The 15,851-nt window shown below is 44.0% G+C and overlaps 2 pseudogenes across 2 annotated transcripts; both read left to right on the top strand.

The window, feature by feature from the left end:
- Positions 1–3,160: 3,160 nt before the first annotated feature.
- Positions 3,161–3,811, top strand: LOC110203865 (immunoglobulin kappa variable 3-11-like; annotated as a pseudogene). The gene is made up of 2 exons (XR_013484055.1): positions 3,161–3,261; positions 3,486–3,811. The product of XR_013484055.1 is annotated as an immunoglobulin kappa variable 3-11-like (transcript).
- Positions 3,812–14,576: 10,765 nt separating this feature from the next.
- Positions 14,577–15,267, top strand: LOC110203854 (immunoglobulin kappa variable 3-15 pseudogene; annotated as a pseudogene). Its single transcript, XR_013484045.1, has 2 exons — positions 14,577–14,654; positions 14,849–15,267. The product of XR_013484045.1 is annotated as an immunoglobulin kappa variable 3-15 pseudogene (transcript).
- The last annotated feature ends 584 nt before the right edge of the window (positions 15,268–15,851 follow it).

The raw sequence follows: 15,851 nt of genomic DNA, 5'->3' as shown, positions 1-15,851 counted from the left end.
CACTTCCCCCAACTCAGTAAACTCCAGTGGCCTACATTTCTCTAATTCCTCTTAATTCTAGTGCTTCCCTCTCTATTTCCAGTTCATCTGCTCTATAGCTTGCTGTATGTAGATTTATTTACATGTCATCTCCCTCACTAGATTGTAAGCTCCTTGAGGGCAGCACTTCTTTTGCCTCATTTTGAACCTCCAGTGCTTAGCACACTGCCCAGCATACATCACGCACATACTACATGTTAACTGATTCAAGAATTGATTAATTCTGTCTGCCCCTCTTATCCTGTCCTCATAGAAGTTCATCTCATGGGCTCAATCTCACGTGCCAGCTCCTTCCTCACTTTCTTGGCATCCCAATCACACCAGTGTAACAGCGACTTGCGAATTGGCAGGGGGCGAGTCCTGATGGAAAATCTCTAAGTCCTTAGAGACTAGGGGTCAGTACATATAGAGGCTTGCCTCGGGAGAAACACTCCCAGGACTCTTGCCCTAATTCCACTTGTTATATGTTGATTCTAAGTTGTCACCCATGCCCAGCCTTGAGGCCAGGTGGCTGACTGGGGTAGAACAATACAAAGAACTGGGCAGGAAAACAATAGATATGAAATTTGGCATTAAAACTACTTTCTCATGAGAAAGTGAGGATCTTTAGCTGCTTAGATTGTTTATGCTGTAGATCATTTCTCACGAGACAAAGCTGTTTTCTATAGCATATAATCATGTAACACCTGAAATAAACTAGTCTTATGAGCGTTAGTCTCACACTCGCCTAGCCCGACTTTTCTTTCTCCAGTTCCCCTTCCCCTTTTTCTTTCACTGCTCTGTCTTACACTACTCTGGCTGCAGACGGGGAAGCATTTAACTGTTACACAAACAAAAGATGTCAATAAAGATCCATTTTAAAAAAATAAATATTCTCCCTCCTCCCCTCCTCCTTCTCCTTTCTCCATACTCATCCCCTACTCCCCACCAAGAGGACTCATTTATTAGGTTTTTCACAGTCTGGTTCTAACTACAAATCAAGGATGATTGCACATTACTCTCCTTTCTGAACACTAAATCCCGGTCCAACTGGTCTGGGATTAATGTCCTACACATGGCATTCCATCTCCAGTGTGGCGCAGTGGAAAAAGTAGGGGACTGGATTTGAACCATTAGCACAGCCACTTACTGCACCTTGGACAAATTTCTTCATCTTGTCCATTTTCTCATCTCTAAAACAAAGGGGCTGAAATCTAACTCCTCTTCCTCTTCCTCCTCCTCTTTATCTTCCTCCTTCTTTTTCTCCTCTTCCTCCTTCTCTCCATCTGCTTTTATGCTTAAATAGTCTCTGGACACTTTCAATGAGGGTGTTGAGCTGGTTGTTTCCTCAATCCCCTTCTCTGTCTCTTTCTGTTGCTCTGTCTCTCTGTCTCTCTTTGTCTCTGTCTCTCTCTGTCTCTCTCTCTTTCCCGAACTCCTCTTTCATGACAGCATCGTCAATGAGGTGATACGGCTTATGATTCTTCTTTAGAAAATGCTGAAGATGACGTTATAATCCAAACTGGTATAGCCCTTGAGGTCTGGCTTTTTCCGCTTGGCAAGCGTATTAAACATTTGCCCACTTTTCAGGCTCCTTTGGTCTCTTTCTATGACAATAGACTTTCATTGGATGAACTTTCATACGAAGTCATTATGATTGATGCCTTTGTCATTTTCTGCTGTCCTATTGTTCAATGTGCATACCTTGTGTAAGTATGTCTAGATGGAATTGTTTTAAAGGCATGTCTCACCTTTCTTCTTTGCTGAAACAAATCAGTAGTCTGACCACCCAGAGAAATTACACGGGAATGAGTCTTACATCAGTAACGAATCATTTCATGTCTATGAAAATATGATCAATATCTAATTTTTTGACTTTACTAGGTGCTTATCATGAGGATTCTGTGTCGTTTACAATCCTTGACTCTTTCATATGTATTCCTGATCCACACATTCTAACCTATTTTCCACCATTCCCAATTTTTAATTGGACTCCATGATAACTTATAGGTTGATTTAGTTTACAATTAGTTCTGAAGATCCTAGAACTTCTCTACAATTTCTTCTAGATTTAACTCAGGTCCTCCTGACTCAGGGCCAGACCTCTATCCACTGTAAGCCCCAGCAGGCCCAACCTGGGTGCTTTTTAAAGGATCCTGTGGATACTCTCATTGCATGGGAATTTATGCCACAAAGTTCCCAGATCATCTGTGTAGGAAGGAAGAAAATGAGATTTTCCTGGTGCACAGGGGCCAATCTGAAGTATGACTTCATAGAGTTCCCTCTTCATAAATGAATAAATTCGTGAATTACAAAATACTTATTAGACTGTGATGATGGACAAAACACTGTGCAAAGAGCTGGAGGTCCAAGCAGAGCTGTAAGATGTGCCCTGCTCTCCAGGAGCTCACCCTGCAGTAGGGGGAGACATTCCCTTTATGGAAACTTCAGCTGCAAGTTGGATGGAAAGGCCTCATGGTACTAAAGGTATGGCAGCAAAGGAATGGTAATTCCTCTTCATTAGATATAATGTCTTCCCATCAAATCACATCAATTTCTGAGGCTGAACCATTTGCCATTTCGAAGGACTTTGGTGGCTGGAACTTTCTTCAGGAGCTGTGGTCATTCAGCAGATGGGGGAAAATCTCTGACAACCTTTACATAAAGGCTAGGAAATGACTCCCTTCTGTTGTGCTGACCCTATTGCCTACAAATTCCTTCCTCATGATCAGACAGTCATCCTCATGATCAGACAGTCGTAGAAATAAGTCTGAACCAGTGGGGAGCAGAATAAGAATCATGGCTGATGGACGGGTGCTTCAGGCTTGAATGGAGTGTAATCCCATTAAAGACATAAGACACAAATGTGAATCACTTCCAGACTGGTCCAAGTCTGGTCCTGGGCTTTCTTGGCACCTGTGAGATTTTGAGGGCTGATGGGCAAACAGTTGAATCTAACTCCACCAGGATACCCCCATCCCAGGCCCCAGAAGGGCAAATTGTACTCACACAGCACAGGGTTCATGGCTCTCCAAGAGGTGAGATCACTGGGGACTGTCCCATGGGCAGAAGCCTCCCTCCCTGAGCTGTTTTGCATGGCTCACTCCCAGCCCCTGAAGCTGCTGAGGAGAGCAGCTATAAAAAGGTAACTGGGGAGGAAGATGCTGGGCAGCTCAGAGCTCAGGCACATGGACATGGGGTCCCAGGCTCACCTCCTCTTTTTCCTGTTGCTCTGCATCCCAGGTGAGTGAGGAAGAGCAGAGACAGCCCTGCCTTTTGTCCCTCTGGGTAGAAGTCAGAATGTCTGTGATCTTGAGGGTCAGAGAGAAAATGTGGCACTTCATTGGTGATCATGGGGGCAAGGCCCAGAACAGGAAGGTTTAACTCACAACACGGCCAGAGATTTCTCCTGCTGTAAATATACACTTGCTTTTTTCTCACTCTTTACCTTGTGTTTGTGATTGCAGATGCCCAAGGGGCCATTGAGCTGACCCAGTCTCCAGCTCCCTGTCTGTGTCTCCAGGAGAGACAGTGACCATGTCCTGCACGGCCAGTCAGGACATTACCAGCTACACTGGTACCAACAGAAACCAGGCCAGGCTCCTAGGCTCCTCATTAACATGCTTCCACCCTGCACGATGGGGTCCCCTCGAGGTTCAGTGGCAGTGGCTCTGGGACAGATTTCTCCCTCACAATCAGCAGTGTGGAGGCTGAGGATGCTGCAGTCTATTACTGTCTGCTGGACTATAACTGGTCTCCCACAGTGCTACAGCTCTGAACAAAAACCTGCCCAGGCAGCAGCTGAGGGAGGCATTACTGCCCAGGGGTTTCTCCTTCCCCCCAGCTGGGTCAGGAGCAGCTTGTCAGGGCTGCCTCAGGGGGAGGTTTCTAGGTCTCACAGGAAGATAACTGTGACTGTGGCATATATGGCAAGTCACTTAACTCTTTTTCTCCTACTTTTCTACCTATAAAATGGTGATCATAATAGCAGCAACTGCTAGGTGTGTTGTGAGGACCTAATGAGATGATAATGATAAAGTGTTTGGCTCTGTGCCTGGTACTTAGGAAGCACTACAGCAATGTTACCTCTATTATTATTACCACCTCCAGTAATGGATCATCCATTACACTTGTACATGGTTCTCATTACAGAAGTCTCTTCTTTAGTTTAAGTCTGAAGTCTGCCTCTCTGCCCCTCCACCCTTCCTCCTATTTCCCTGGTTTGTTATCAGGCAGAACAAGTTGCACCCTCTTCATTGTCACAGCCCCTTGGATGTCTGAAGGCAGTTATTATATGTCCCCATGGTACTCCCCCAACCTGACCTTCCCTGTCCCTTCAGTAAACCTTCCTTCTCTTGACCTCTGGTCCTTTCCCATCCTGGCTGCCTTGCTCTGGCTGGACACCAGCCTAAGTCCGTTATAAAATGGGGCAACCAGGAAAGAATGTTCTAACCAGGGCAAGACTAGAAAACCCTAGGACCTATGAAGAAGTGGGTTACCTCCTCCTGAAAGAGAAGAAGTGGACACAAAGTACATAGAAATACATTTCAGGCATGGCTGCTCTGGGGATTCGTTTTGTTTGACTATGTTTATTTGTGGATTCACTAAGGCAGAATGTCATGAAAGCATTGGCATCTGTCCAGCACTCACTGGAGTCTGGTCCTTCCAGCTCTGCAGGTGACAAGGCAGCCATGCATGCCCATGCTCTGATACTGCTTTTATCACGTTCTTCCTAAGTTCACTGCAAAGGCTCCCCCCAAACCAATGGGGCCTTTCTTCAGTTTGGGGGAAATCACCAGGACACAGTGAAGCACATGGATCTTTCAACAGCTGTCCCGTTCTCTTGCCACCTGCCATATTGTTTCAGCTGACATTTTGTATGCTCCACTTCATCCTCCCCCTCCTTAATATTCCTTGTTTCTGTTTATTCTGCCCTGCCATGTGCCTCTCCATTGGCTTCTCTAAGCACCATGAGGAAAAGACCTATAAGGACTGCAGTGATGGAAATGAAAACACAAACATCTCAACAAAACTGAATGCTTCATCCCTGGAATGACCAAGGTTAACCTGGGAAAGGGTTGAAAAAATGGACCTTCCTCCCCTCATTTTATATCGTGTTGTTATAATACTTGGTTTTACTGAAATGTGCCTCCCTACTCCTTATTTTTTAGTATTTGCTATACTCTTTTAAGTATATGTTTTCTTTTTTAAAAGGGCCCTAGAGAATACAAGAGCAGGCTAGGATGTGTTGTAAATTAATATAAAGAGTTTAATGTAAAAATATTAATAAAAATAAAGAAAGTTATAAAGTACAGGAAGAAAAGTAGTCGTATTATAGAATTTACAAGTAATTGTATAATTGTTTTTGGAAAAAAATGACATCCCACAGTCTCCCACCCACACACACATAGACACTGCCTAAATGTTAAGGAAGAGAGAACCAAATGGGATACTCAGGAGTTTGGAAGAGAAATGTGATTAGAAGACACAAGTGTTCATGATCCCAATAGCAAGTGAGTGACCCTTTTTGCATGAGAGGCCTGATGGACAAAAGAAGATCTCAAAGGAATGGAAGGTCTCTGAATCCATATAGACAAGGGCCACGCTTTAAAAAAGAGTTCTAAACTGAAACATAGAAAGAACATTTCCCTTAACACCAACAAAACACACACAAAAATGTATCCTGCAGGATACTGTGAATTTCCATTTCCTACACTTTGGCTTAAAAAACACTATGTGATAAACCATACACTTCATTTTCTATACATCCTACTTTTCTGTACTCCCTTCTAAATGTCTTCTGTTCTCTTCAGTGCATTTTTAAAAAGTTTTTACCGAATTTTTTTTCAGCTCTATTGCTAACCTCACTTACCCCTGACTTTTCCTCCCTTCCCCACCAATTAAAACAGAAAGAACGAAACAGAAAAACCAACAACCTTGTGAGAAATAAACATAGTCAAACACAAGGAATCCACACAGTAGCTATGTTCTAGAATGTGTGTCTCTGTTCCTTGTGGCCAATCACTTCTCTGCCAGGAGGTGGGTAACACACTTCATTTTTTTGGTGTCCCCCATGCCTGGAATACCCTCCCTCCTCATTTCCACCTACTGATTTCCTTTATGTCTTAACTTAGACCCCATCTTTTACAGGAAACCTTTCCAACACCTCTTCATTCTGGTGCCTTCCCTCTGTTAATTCTTTCCTATTTACCTGAATATAGTTTTTTTCTATATCTTCCTTGCCTGTTGTCTCTCCCATTAGATTGTAAGCTCCTTTAAGGCAGGCATTATCTTTTGTCTCTTTTTGCACTCCCATTGCTTAGCATAGTGCCTAGGTACTTGTTAGATACTGACAAAAGACCAACAATATAGCATGATTATACTCAGATCTGTAGGATAAGCAAAAAGCCCCAGGAATATTGTGCCTAAAAGTCATATCATCTATATGAAAGAAAAAAATGTGACAAAACTCCAGAAAGAAAGTATTTCAAGTTCCAAGGAATGGCTCAATATCACACAAGACCTAGCAGCTTCTAGCAAAAACCTGAGAAATCTTGGAAAACAATATTCCAAAAGGCAGTAATCTGAAAAACCAGAATACTTAGATGGCAAATCTGAGTTTGATCACAGAGAACAAAACTCATTTTTATTCAAATAGAGGGTTATCAAGTACTTTGGCTGAAGAGACAGAGCTGAGTCTTTCCCTCACAGAGGGGATAGAGACAGATTGTCTGGGCTCCCTCAGGGCGAGGTTTATCAGGTCTCAGAGGAAGATGCTGACACTGACTAATTCCTATTTTCATTTTTCCCCTGAAGTGATGGAATGGCTGCACCTGTCATTTCACTGGGCTAGCAAACTCCTGGGTGAAGAAGCACCCGACATCGCTACTCTCATCCTCCTCTCTGTTCCAAGCTTTCCTATAACTCGGCAACTGTACAATCACCCAGGATTCTGACTTGATTGTCATCCTCAACTCCTCTCTCACACTCACCTGAGATGACCAATTTGTGGCCAAGTCTTATCATTTATGTTTTTACAATGGCTCTCATATAGGCTAACCTTTCTTCTTAAGGAACTTCCCTGTGGGTGAATACTTACCTCCAGGAAGAGTTTATCACTGACACTTTTATGCAACTCTCATTGCCTGGAGGCAGCTAGTTAGGACACTGGCTCAAACCTTGAGCCTGTACTCAGGAAAACCCAGGTTCAAATCTATCCTTAGATAGCTATTAGAATTTTCACACTGAGCAAGTCACTTAACCTTCGAATGTTCAACTTCAAGGCTGGTCCCAGTCTGGTACTGAGCTTTCTTGGCATCTTTGAGTTTTTCACGGCTTATTAGCAGTGGGTAGGATCTAACACCAATGGGACATCTCCATGCCAGGGTCCCAGAAGGGCAAAGCTGCACTCACACAGCTCAGGGTTCTGGGCTACCCAAGAGGTGAGATCACTGGGGACTGTCCATGGGCAGAAGCCTCCCCCTGAGCTGTTTTGCATGGCTCACTCCCAGCCCCTGAACTACTGAGGAGCAGCTATAAAAAGGGATCTGGGGAGGAAGATGCTGGGCAGCTCAGAGCTCAGGCACATGGACATGGGTCCCAGGCTCACCTCCTCTTTTTCCTGTTGCTCTGCATCCCAGGTGAGTGAGGAAGAGCAGAGACAGCCCTGCCTTTTGTCCCTCTGGGTAGAAGTCAGAATGTCTGTGATCTTGAGGGTCAGAGAGAAAATGTGGCACTTCATTGGTGATCATGGGGGCAAGGCCCAGAACAGGAAGGTTTAACTCACAACACTGCCAGAGATTTCTCCTGCTGTAAATATACACTTGCTTTTTTCTCACTCTTTACCTTGTCTTTGTGATTGCAGATGCCCAAGGGGCCATTGAACTGACCCAGTCTCCAGCCTCCCTGTCTGTGTCTCCAGGAAGAAAGTGACCATGTCCTGCACGGCCAGTCAGGCATTGGCACCAACCTACACTGCTACCAACAGAAACCAGGCCAGGCTCCTAGGCTCCTCATTAGGTATGCTTCCACCCTGCACGATGGGGTCCCCTCGAGGTTCAGTGGCAGTGGCTCTGGGACAGATTTCTCCCTCACAATCAGCAGTGTGGAGGCTGAGGATGCTGCAGTCTATTACTGTCTGCTGGACTATAACTGGTCTCCCACAGTGCTACAGCTCTGAACAAAAACCTGCTCAGGCAGCAGCTGAGGGAGGCATCACTGCCCCGGGACTTCTCGTTCTCCAACAGCTGTGTCAGGGGCAGCTTGTCTGGGCTCCCTCAGGGGGAGGTTTCTAAGCCTCAGAAGATACATAAGCTGTGATGAAATCTGACCTTGATTTCCCAGAAAAGAAGTGCCATAATCTCAATGATTCAATGACACCCCAAAGCTGGGTTTCTCTAACCATACATGACCAAGATTCCCTTTTCCAAATCCTCAGTAAGTATTCTTAAAGACATTGCTTGTAGACCTCCAGGGCAGCAGCACTAGCTACCTAGGTGATGCAGTCAGGAGGTGATAGATATGTAAGACACCTGGCCTTCAATCCCTGGGTAAAAGGGCAGTAACTACTCTATTTGTAAATCACTTAGCACGGTGCCTGACACACAGTAGGGGCTTAGGAAAGGCTTCTTTTCTTCCATAGGTTCCTTGTCCTTATTTCAAGTATTAAATCTGCCTCGCTTCAGCTTCTCCCCATTGCAGGAGTTTCTGCCTCTGGTGCCAAGCAGAACAAGCCACGCACCTCGATCCTGTGATCAACCTTTGAAGGCTTGAAGGTCACCCTGCAATCCATCCTGGTGCCCCATGTTCTTGTGCACAACTAATTCATCTCACCACTAGAACCAGGATCCTATACTAACTTTGAAGGGATAAGACCAGCTTAACCTTCTATCTCGAATGCACATTGATGAGATGGAGACAAGATGGAAGCAACTCCGTTTATTTTTAGCAAAGCACTTCCTTATATAGTAAAATAACAGGCACTCTTTCTCAAGTTACAATGACATATAGCCCATGCTGTGCTCAAGGACAGTGCATGCACATCCTGTGCACTTATCTGACTCCAATCCCAGAATAGATTGCTAATGACCATACAATAACTAGGGGAGTTAAACATTGTTACAGCTCCATACAATGGAGAACCGAACCAGGAGACCTTTGCTCAAAGATCAGCACCAGAGGAGGGCCTTCACCCATCAGTGAGATCTCTTGAACAGCCTGTGGCCCTCTACATCCTTATAGATCCCTAACACCATGTATGTTCCGCAGGCCAAGCATCCCTGCTTCCTGCCACTGATCTTTTTCACTCCAACCCTACACCATCTGGACTATTTCTCTGGCTGCCTTCCATAATTTCGTGGTTCCTCCTACCACGGGGCACCTGGAACTGGGGAAAAAAACCCCAAAACTATTCTAGAGATGACCTGCCCAAGGGAAGAATGTAACACACTGGGTTCAACTAAACCATGGCACCATAAGATGTTGCTGTCTTTCTTTAGGACAGGGTAAAATACACATTGGGATCTCTTCCCTCTAATTGTGTAGATGACTCAGCCATGTCCACTCAGCCCATTCAGGCAGTAAAGTGACTTTCCTAAAGTGCAGGTCTCATCTTATAACCATCCTCCTCATCCCCCAACTCAATAAACTCCAGGGGCCAGCCTTCTCTCATGCCTCTTAATCCCAGTGCCTTCCCTCTTTAAGTACTTCCAGTTTATCCAGTCTGTAGTGTGCTTTATATAGATTTATTTACATTTTGTCACCCCTGTTAGACTGTAAGTGCCTTGAGGGCAAAGCTTCTTTTGCCTCATTTTGAACATCCCATGCTTCGCACAGGGCCTAGCACACATTGAGCACTTTCTTCATGATAACTGATTTATGGATTGATTGATCAGATGCTACCCCTCTTGTCCTGTCCTCATAGAAGTTCATCCCATGAAATTAATCTCACGTGCAAGGCCTTTCCTCACTTTTTCCTGGCATCACAATCACAGCACTGTAACATGTAGTCTAGCCAAGAACTTAAGTGTTATAGAAACAGAAAGTGTCAATAAAGATCTGTTTTTTAAAATATATGTATTCTCCCTTTCCTCCTCCTCCTTCCTCTTTCCACACCCATCCCTCACTCCCCACCAACAGGACTCATTTCTTTGGTCTTTTACACTCTGGTTCTAACCTATTAATAAAGGATTATTGCCCATTACTCCTCCTGTATCACTTCTAAATTTTTTTTTAAACTTTTTTTTATTTTTTCCACATACTTTTGAGTTGAAAAATTTTCTCCCTTTTCCTCCCCCCCAAGACAGCACACGATCTGATATGGGATTTACATTTACATACCCACTAAACATATTTTCACATTAGTTAAGTTGGAAGTAAAAATTAAAACCAATAGGAGGAGCCATCAGAAAGATGAAACAAAACTCAACAGAAGGTAAAAATAAGATATAGCAATTCGACTTCCATAGTTCTTTCTTTGCATGTGGACAGCATTTTCCATAATGAGGCCTCTGGAGATGTCTTAGATCCTCATAATGCTGAGAAGGGTTCAGTTTAACAATCTTAGTCATTGCATAACATGGCTGTTATTGTGTACAAAGTCCTCTTGGTTCTGCTCACTTCACTCAGCATCAGACCATATAAGTCTTTCCAGGTGTTTCTGAAGTCAGCCTGTTCATCATTTCTTATAGCACAATAGTATTCCATTACATTCATATACCACAACTTGCTCAGCCATTCCCCAATTGATGGGCATCCTCTCAATTTCCAATTCTTTGCCACCACAAAAAGAGCTGCTATGTATATTTTTGTACATGTGGGTCCTTTTCCCATTTGTTTGATCTCTTTGGGATATAGCCCTAGAAGTGCTATTGCTGGATCAAAGGGTATGCACATTTTTGTAGCCCTTTGGGCATAGTTCCAAATTGTTCTCCAAATGGTTGGATCATTTCACAACTCCACCAACAATGTATTAGTTCCAATTTTCCCACATCCTCTCCAACATTTATCATTTTCCTGTTTTGTCATGTTGGCCAATCTGATAGGTGTAATGATGTACCTCAGAGTTGTTTTGATTTGCATTTCTCTAATCAATAACGATTTAGAGCATTTTTTCATATGACTATAGATGGCTTTAATTTCTTCATCTGAGAACTGTCTGTTCATATCCTTTGACCATTTATCAATTGGGGAATGGCTTGTGTTCTTATAAATTTGTCTTAATTCTCTATATATTTTAGAAATGACCTTTATCAGAGAGACTGGTTGTAAAAATTCTTTCCCAATTTTCTACCTTCCTTCTAATCTTAGTTGCATTGGCTTTGTTTGTGCAAAAACTTTTCAATTTAATGTAATCAAAATTATCCTTTGCTTTTCATAATGTTCTCTATCTCCTGTTTGGTCATGAATTCTTCTGTTCTCCATAGATCTGATAGGTAAACTATTCCTTGTTCTCCCAGTTTACTTATGGTATCAGCCTTTATATCTAAGTCATGAACCCATTTTGACTTTATTTTGGTATATGGTGTGAGATTTGGGTCTATGCCTAGTTTCTGCCATACTCTTTTCCAGTTTTCCCAGCAGTTTTTTTCAAAGAGTGGTTCTTATCCCAGAAGCTGGGGTCTTTGTTTATCAAATAATAGATTACTATAGTCATTGACTACTGTGTCTTGCATATTTAACCTATTCCACTGATCCACCTCCCTATTTCTTAGCCAGTACCAAGCATTTTTGATGATTGCTGCTTTATAATACAATTTAAGATCTGGAATTGCTAGGCCACCTTCCCCTGCATTTCTTTTCATTAGTTCCTTTGATATTCTGGACCTTTTTTTTTCCAAATGAATTTGTTATTATTTTTTCTAACTGTATAAAATAATTTTTTGGTAGTTTGATTGGTATGGCACGAATAAGTAAATTAGCTTAGGTAGGATTGTCATTTTTATTATATTGGCTCGGCCTACCCATAAGCAACTGATGTTTTTCCAGTTCTTTACATCTGATTCTATTTGTGTGGTATCAATTCTAAATTTTAGTCAAGCTGGTCTAGGTGCAATGTCCTATACATGGCATTCCATCTCTAGGGTGGGGTAGTGGAAAAGGGGGGAAGGGATTTGAAGGTAAAGGAACTGGATTTGAATAACACATCCAGTTATTACACTTTGGGCAAATTTCTTCATCTTGTCAATTTCCTCATCTCTAAAACAAGGGTGGCTGAATTACAACTCCTCCTCCCCCTCTTCCTTCTTCTCTCCATCTGCCTTGATCCCTAAATAGTCTCTGGACACAGTCAAATACTGTCTTCAACTAGTTTTTTCCCTAATCTGCTTCTCTCTCTCTCTCTCTTCTCTCTCTCTCTCTCTCTCTCTCTCTCTCTCTCTCTCTCTCTCTCTCTCTCCTCTCTCTCTCTTTCTCTCTCTCTCTCTCTCTCTCTCTCTCTTTCTCTCTCTCTCTCTCTCTCTCTCTCTCTCTTTCTCTCTCTCTCTCTCTCTCTTTCCTGTGTGTGTCTCTGTGTGTGTCTGTGTGTGTTATGAAAGCTTGATCAGTGATGTCATACGGCTCATAGTTCTTCTTAACAAACTTCCGCAAATGAACTTATAATGCAAAAAGTTTTTTGCATTCACTTCCACCTTTATCTGCTTGGCAAGTAAATGAAATATTTCTTGACTTTTTAGGTGCTTTTTACTCTCTTTTGGTTTTCTTCATATGACAATAGAGTTTCATAGGTCAACTTTTATATGAAGTCATTGCAAATGATGCCTTTGTCATTTTCTGCCATCTGTTTTCAAGTGGCAATAACTCATTTCAATGTGTCAAGATGGAATTGTTTTAAATGCTGTCTCACCTTTCATCTTTGCTCAGACAAATCAGTAGTCTGACCATGCAGGGACTGATAGGGAATGAGTGTACATCAGTAATGAATAATTTTCTGTCTATGAAAGTACGAACAGTACCTTATTTTTGTGACTTTACTTGGTGTTTCCCAATATCCTGGTAGAGTAAGAGATCTGCTCCTGGAGCAAAAGAGACAAACGTCCACTGGAGGCTGAGGAGGAGAGGACTGTTGAAGGCCGGGCCACATCTGTCTGGGAGCAAAGGCTCTCATGTCCTGGGAGCTGAGGACAGCTACTGGACTCTGCAGTGGGACAGAGACAGGAAAGCAGGGTAGGGAGGAGCAGTAGGTGACAGTCACTGAGCAGCTACTGAGCCCAGTTACCAGGCACCAGGGAGCCAGTGAGGGCAGGAGAGAGAGCAAAGGAGAGAGAATTCGAGTGCCCGGGGAGGCCTGGCCAGGTCTGGGGAGAGGCTGCTGCAGGATGGGTAACGTTACCTCTACATGAGAGAAGTTTCCCTTAACTTATATATGAAATTCTAGATTGTGAGTTCTCTGGCCTTAGTAGTGGCTTTATTTATTTATTTTGGGGAAGCGGTTAGAGTTAGAGATTTGCCCAGGGTCTCAAAGCCAGACAGCTAGTAAATGGTTGAGGCTAAATTTGAACTCAGGCTTGCTGAATGGAAGGCAGGAGCTTGTCTACTGCATCACTAGCATCTCGACCTAGATGCTTTTTACAGCATCCTATTGCTACTCACTTGCATGGGAATTCATATCCCAACATTCCAGATCATCTGTGTAGTGTCATTGAGGAAGAAAAATGGCTTTTCCTAGTGTAGAGGGGCCCATCCAAAGCATAGCTTCTTATAGTGCTTTTTTAATACATGAATACAGTATGAATTCAAAATATTGATTAGGCAGTCATGATGGGCAAATCACTGTGTTAAAGTTGGAGATGCAAGTGAAGCTGCCAGATGGCCCTGCTCTCCAGGAGCTCACCCTGCAGTAGGGGGAGATGTCCCATATGGGAGACTTCAGCTGCAAGTAGGATGGAAAGGTCTCATGGTCCACAGGGTGCAGCAGCAAAGTGATGGCAATTTCTCTTAGTTGATGTAATTTCTTCCAATGAAATCATATTCTGAACGATTTGCCATTTGAAAGGACTTTGGTACCAGGAACTTTCTGCAGTAGCTCTGGTAATTCTGCAGAGGGGGGAAAAATCCAGCAACATTTACATAAACGCTAGGAAATGACTCCCTTCTGTTATACTGACTCTAATGCTTACAAATTCTTCCCTAATGATCAGACACTCCTACCAATCACCATGAACCAGTGAGTAGGGAGCAGAATAAGATTCATGGTTGATGGTGATGATGATGCTTCAGGCTAAAATGGAGGTCAACCCCACTGAAGTCACAGGACACATATGTGAATCACTTCTTGCTGGTCCCAGTGTGGTCTGAGCTTTCTTGGCATCTTTGAGGTTTTCAGGGCTGATGGGGACAGGGTTGGATGTAACACCACTGGGATACCACTATGCCAGGATCCCAGAAGGGCAATGCTGCACTCACACAGCTGAGGTTGCCTGGCTGTCCAGGAGGTGAGATCTCTGGGGCCTCTGCTGTGGGCAGAAGCTTCCCCCCTGAGCTGTTTTGCATGGCTCACTCCAGCCCCTGAAGCTACTGAGGAGAGCAGCTATAACAAGGCAGCTGGGGAGGAAGGTGCTGGCTGGGCAGCTCAGAGCTCAGGCACATGGACATGGGGTCCCAGGCTCACCTCCTCTTTTTCCTGTTGCTCTGCATCCCAGGTGAGTGAGGAAGAGCAGAGGCAGCCCTGCCCTTTGTCCCTCTGAGGGTAAGAGAGAAATTGTGGCTCTTCACTGGTGAACGTGGGGGCAGAACCCAGCACAGGAAGGTTTAACTCACAACACTGCCAGAGATTTCTCCTGCTGTAACTATACACTTGCTTTTTTCTCACTCTTTACCTTGTTTGTGATTGCAGATGCCCGAGGGGCCATTGAGCTGACCAGTCTCCAGCCTCCCTGTCTGTGTCTCCAGGAGAGAAAGCTACCATGTCCTGCACAGCCAGTCAGGGCATTAGCAATGACCTACACTGGTACCAACAGAAACCAGGCCAGGCTCCTAGGCTCCTCATTAGATATGCTTCCACCCTGCACGATGGGTCCCATCGAGGTTCAGTGGCAGTGGCTCTGGACAGATTACTCCCTCACAATCAGCAGTGTGGAGGCTGAGGATGCTGCAGTCTACTACTGTCAGTATGGCTATTATAATCTCCCACAGTGCTACAGCTCTGAACAAAAACCTGCCCAGGCAGCAGCTGAGGTGGCATCACTGCCCGGGACTTCTTCCCAACAGCTGAGTCAGGGGCTTGTCTGGGCTCCCTCAGGGGGAGATTTCTAGGCCTCAAAAGACATAAGCTGTGATGAAATCTGACCTTGATTTCCCAGAAAAGAAGTGCCATAATCTCAATGATTCAATGACACCCCAAAGCTGGTTTCTCTAACCATATGACCAAGATTCCCTTTTCCAAATCCTCAGTAAGTATTCTTAAGACATTGCTTGTAGACCTCCAGGGCAGCAGCACCAGCTACCTAAGTGATGCAGTCAGGAGGTGATAGATATGTAAGACACCTGGCCTTCAATCACTGGGTAAAAGGGCAGTAACTGCTCTATTTGTAAATCACTTAGCACAGTGCCTGGCACATAGTAGGGGCTTAGGAAAGGTTTGTTTTACTCCATAGGTTCCTTGTCCTTACTTCAAGTATAAAATCTGCTCTCTTCAGCTTTTTGCATTGTGGGAGTTTCTGCCTCTGGTGCTAAGCAGAACAAGCCATGCACCTCGATCCTGTGATAAACCTTTGAAGACTTGAAGGTCACCCTCCAATCCATCCTGGTGCCCCATGCATGTTCTGCAGGCCAAGCATCCCTGCTTCCTGCCACTGATCTTTTTCACTCCAACCCTCCACCATCTGGCCCATTTTTGG

The sequence above is a fragment of the Phascolarctos cinereus genome, unplaced genomic scaffold, assembly GCF_003287225.1.
Source record: "Phascolarctos cinereus isolate Bilbo 61053 unplaced genomic scaffold, phaCin_HiC Scaffold_21;HRSCAF=504, whole genome shotgun sequence".
In the NCBI taxonomy this organism is placed as follows: domain Eukaryota; kingdom Metazoa; phylum Chordata; class Mammalia; order Diprotodontia; family Phascolarctidae; genus Phascolarctos; species Phascolarctos cinereus.
Note: the sequence above shows the minus strand (reverse complement) of the source record. Positions and strands in the feature narration are given on the sequence as shown.